This window comes from Centruroides vittatus, unplaced genomic scaffold, assembly GCF_030686945.1.
Source record: "Centruroides vittatus isolate TY-2023 unplaced genomic scaffold, ASM3068694v2 contig_950, whole genome shotgun sequence".
Lineage (NCBI taxonomy): Eukaryota > Metazoa > Arthropoda > Arachnida > Scorpiones > Buthidae > Centruroides > Centruroides vittatus.
In genome coordinates, this window is record NW_027122629.1 from 1,483,189 (window position 1) to 1,488,547 (window position 5,359).

Below are 5,359 nucleotides of genomic sequence, written 5' to 3' on the forward strand. Positions count from 1 at the left end.
TATATTTCAAGTAAATAAAAGATAAAATTATCTAGGAGCTTGTTTGCTTACTAAATATCTTTAGGAGTTAGTTTCACGAAAACATACTGCAAACATTATTAGTTCGTTGTTTACTTTTGTTAAAAAAGATAATAACCAACTATTCTATTAATAATGTTACAGTAGTTACTATTACTTCTTTATTAACTTTATTTTTATGTGGCAACAGCGAAGGACTTATTAGTTATAATAGGATCAATTATAAAGATGTTTTTTAATATATCCTATTACAACATTGGAAGATAACTGAAAAATATATATAGAAAATTAATTGAATTTTGTTCATGTATTTATAATCCATAGGACGAATAATTTCTTACAATAGCTATTCATTAATATTAATAAAATCTGTGCATAAATTAATAGATATTGTTCTAACTTCAACATTTTAATGTGAATTATTCGGCAATTAGCTTAGATTTTTCATTCTACTCAAAGTATTAAACCTAGAAATTATCTTTATATCCTTTCCATTTAACTTAACCTAAAAATGTTACTTTTGTAGCGCCAAAAATCCATATAAATTAGGGGTTAATTTAATACAAATAAGGTTGTGTATATTAAAATTTATTACCGAAATCTTTAATTATTTCGTAAGTAACGTCTTATATTTTCTAATTCGAATAATAAAGACAAAACTTTACTCTGAATCTAAACATTTATTTACTTTTATGATGTAAAATTGAACCAAGCATCTACTTCTTACGTCATGGTATCTTGATAAAGAAATGGTTTCATAGCCAATAGCAAGTTCGACTGATAACAGAAATCTTGTGGACTTCGATGAAAGTAGGACCAGGAAGGATGAGAAATGGAGTAGAAGGACGTAGAAGGACAAGGACAACCCGGACATAAAGGATGAATGGATTTTGTCGACATCATATCGTGGCAAGAGTTAATGTAATTCGTGTTGGGATCTAACGGGAACACTTCTGAAAAGATTTAAATTTAAAAAAAAATGAATTAAATGGTTTAAAATTTATTAGTTTATTATATTTAAAAAATGTCTAATACCTCCGTAATTGCTAGAGTCACTCATTTCTGAAGCGGTTACAACGTTGGGCCTTTCTAGAATAGATTTAACACAGTAAATTTTTCGTCTTTAACCTTAAATTTAAATTATTAAATAATATTTTAGTATATATATATAAACTGTTACCGATAAGTAAATTCCCGACGTTTTCTTCGCTTTGAGTATTTTTCGTCGATTGATATTTTTTATTTTGTATTTTACTTTCCGGAATTTTTGATTTATTATAATATTTTCGGTGTTTTGCTCTTCGATTTTTAAACCAAACCTTTAAAAGAACGTAAAATAAAATATATAAATACAAAAAAAAAAAAAAAAGTAAATAAGAAATGAAGGTGATAAGCAAAAACCGGTGAAGTTGAAGTTAAAATGAAGAAAGGGGTTAATTAAACACAAAAACACTAACTGAATAATGAAAGAAAAATATATATTTATAAATTTTACCTGTATTCTAGCTTCTGGCAAATTAGTACAAAGAGCTAAACGTTCGCGAGTCATGACATCTGGGTATTGAGTTTTAGAAAAAGTTTTTTCTAAAGCCGCTAACTGTTGAGGATTGAAAGCGGTTCGTGTTCTTCTCTGTTTTCTAGAACCCAACCACGGAACTAAATCGAAACGTATCTATTAAAAATACACACAAATCTATTGGTAATTTTAATTAACAGAACAAAACTTACTTACCCGAAAGTTTTGGATGAGCGGGTCCACGTGGGACACGGAGAGAGATAAGACGAGAGGTGTAGAGATGGTGGGCGCATTAGGGATGAAGAGGAGGAAGGACAAACCGACTGTCGATGTTTGCGAACAAAATTGCATTTGGGCATCCCACATAATTTCATCAACTTTTATAGGGAATACGCTAACCAATAGAAACGCTTGGGCGCGAAATCTGAATCGTTTCTAGTTGCTAGCGCCTCTATCGACTGTTTTGTAAAACAAAATATATTTCGATTTTAAAAAATGGCACGAAGAAGAAGAAGAAGATAAAATAATAATAATAATAATAAAAAAAACCACTTGCGAATTCTTTCTTATAATCGGATTTATTTTTCTTTTAAGCCCTTCCTTTCCCTAGTTTTTCCTTTTTTTTTTCAATCTCGGAAATTTTAAAATTTATTTATGAATTTTTCTGGAATAAAAATTATCTTTAAATAGATTAAATAAGTTTATTTAGTTTAAGAAAAATAAAAGAGAAATTCAATGCATAAAACTGTTTAGTTTTAATAAACTTTAGGCTAACCCGGGATGTATTTACATTCATTATAAAGCATTGTTTAGTAATTACCCTTACAATCTAAGATTTATAAGCCGTCTAGGCCCAAGTAGACGGCTTTTAAAATACAATAATATAGTTATATTAATTAATTTTTAGATTGTTATAATTCTGTAATGTTTCGGCTGTAAGATCTGTCTCGCTATCCGCTTGTAATAGGTTGTAATATTTGAATCGATTCGTAAAAAAAACCGGGCTATTTATAGTTTTAAATTCTCGAAAAAACGCTTTTATAGAATCAAAATCGAACATTTCCAAGCATAAATTTTACAGTAAAACTTATTTTTCTCGAGAGAGCAATCTCTCAATAATCGAAAAAGAAAAGTATTAAGTGTACGGGGATAGTAAATCCTATTATCTAAATTCCCGTTTAGAAGAGACATGCGTTACAAAAGTAAATATATTCTTACAAAAAGACGTCTTAATGGCTTTATTGACACACAAAGTAGTATGGTGACTGAAACAATCAACCACTCGTGATCGGCCACCAAATGGCCACATTGGACATCTGTACTTCACACCTACATCGACGTCCAGTCAATGGAACACAACACCTGGTCCAACATCGCCCAATTTACACTGAGTCCGGTTACGTACTTGTTCCTGTCAATCAACCACTTTGCCTTTTCACTTGTAGATCGTGTTAATTCATAAAAAAAATTAATAATAATAATAATAAAAGTTTAAAGTGTTGCGGACTCGAATCCTTCCATCCGAATAAGAGCTTTAAAATAGTTTTATCTCGTCTTCGTGTTAACTTTATTATAACAAATTAAGCATTTTCGTCCCACTTACGAGTCTCAAGCCTTTTTCCATTAACACTTCGCACATTCTGTTTCTTAATGTGTGTGAAATTAGAGAAGGTCAGCAAACACTCTAGCTAGAGGGACAATAGAATAGCACTAAAGAGCCAGGCGTGGGACTGTCTTCCACTCTCTTTTCCAAACAGATGCAGCACTTTCTATAGCCAAAAAAAAAAAAGTAGATAATATTTTTCAATTATAATTTTAACGATGATTTTAAGAGAAGGTGAAGTAAAAAGAATTTTTTTCCCCTCTCCTCCCTGATTTAATCCTTTTAAATAATTTACGATTCACTTTAAACACCAATAAAGATTCTTAGCTCGGAGGTATTTGTTTAGCCTGCTAGCTAAAAAGATCTATCTGGACGGTAATCCCCGAGCATTATCTGGAAAGCATTACTCTGAATATCAATGAGATAACTGGCCGTGTGTATAAATGCGTTGTTTTATACATCCGAACACATGACATTTCACACACCTATCTCCACCAACACATTTTTGAAAGGATGAATCTATTCTGGTAATAGAAAAATTACAATAAAAGTATTACAACATGCGAAGATTATGTTGGTTTTTTTATTATTATTTCCTTCTTCTTCTATTCTTTCTTTCTTTCTTTCTTTCTTTTTTGTTTTTAGCTGATGGAAAGTATAAAGTAAAAAGAAAAAGGGATTGAGATTGGCGGTCTTAATCGCAAAACCCCTTATCGGGAAGCTTTGCATATTGATGTACTTTGGTTTGGACAGAGGCAGCCTCAAAACCTGATTATTTCCTATCGTCTACTCTAATCCGCTTACATTTCTTCGACAGGATAGACAGTTTTCCAACTGGAAAAACAATGCATCTTTCTCTTTCCAGATATTTCACTGGAAGAAAGAACCGCTTTTACTTTTTTTCCCTTTCTTATATTATTATTATTATTATTATTATTTTCTTGCCGCTGAATAAATTGCAAAATAAATATTTAGAACGGTTTTATTCTTTCTTTTTTTTTTTATTGATATTTATCGCCTTTTAATTACTTTAAACCCTTCTTTTATTTCTGTGGTGATGAAAAGGGTGAAAAAAAATCCAATCTTTGTTAGCTTGTTGATAGAATAAAAGGCGTTTTGTTTATTCATTTAGAAATGAAATAAAAAGTGCTTCTTGTCTTAATTAATGAATTAAATATCAAAGAGTGAAAGTTTGTTTCGAAATATAATCCTTAAACAGGACAGTTTACGAAGAAAGTTAGATTCTCTTTCACTGTCGATTCTACAGATTTAGTATTTGTTTATTTATAAATATACAAAAGTTTGACGATTATAGAACTTTTACTTTAAAAAACATACGTCTGATGGGTTGGAAGTTTCGTAGTTAAAATAATAAAGTTCTGTAACTTTATCATTTTATACATTTATTTATATTTACTCTCAAATATCAATTATATTCGAATACAAAGTAATCTAAATAAATTTTAATACTATTTAAGTCTGTTATATAATACAAAAAATTGATTTTATAATATATTTTAAATCATTATAAACAAATAACTTATCGTGTGTTCGCACCCCACCAACGTGAGTGTACTTTGCGTGTAACGATCCTATAGAAAGTCCTCCCCTTATAATGCTTTTCCTTATCCCATCGATACGATCCTTTTTTAATACAACAAAATCCACAAACAATACATTGGTTAAGAGTTTGATAAAAAGAAAACATTACATATTTTTTTTTTTAGTTTTAATTATTAAGATCTGACTTACAGGACTTCCACACTACTGAAAATGCAGATTAATAATGGAATTAACCCAGCTTTATCCGCTTTTCTAATTAAAAGGCAACAATCCGTGGAATCTTAAACCGTTCTAGCGAGTGCTACATGACACCTGTTACTATCAAAGTTAAACGAATTACACTTAAATTACATTTCCTGTTTAATAATTTAAAAAAAAAAAAAATGTATCAAAATAATAGATTTATCGGAAAAATTGCTTAAATATAATATATATAGGCTGTAATTCTATTACAGACTAGAGCTATTAATTCGCTCCAATGATAGCCATAGCAGTTTCCTTTATTATTCTACAGCATGTAGAGTGTCTTCATGTAAGCTCTACATTAGGTAAGTCAAATTACTCCTGTAATTAATTTATTTTCGTTAACACCAAAATTTGATCGAAAATACATATTCTTAAAGTAACGATACAATTAAAACTTAGTTACTGCTTTAGGT

At 29.7% G+C, this 5,359-nt stretch overlaps 1 long non-coding RNA gene across 1 annotated transcript; it reads right to left on the reverse strand.

Moving 5' to 3' along the window:
• Window positions 1-1,203: 1,203 nt before the first annotated feature.
• Window positions 1,204-1,963, reverse strand: LOC136985115 (uncharacterized). Its single transcript, XR_010882284.1, has 3 exons — window positions 1,751-1,963; window positions 1,514-1,674; window positions 1,204-1,337 (listed from the first exon to the last, which is right to left on the reverse strand). It is a non-coding gene; the product is annotated as an uncharacterized lncRNA (long non-coding RNA).
• Between the last annotated feature and the right edge of the window lie 3,396 nt (window positions 1,964-5,359).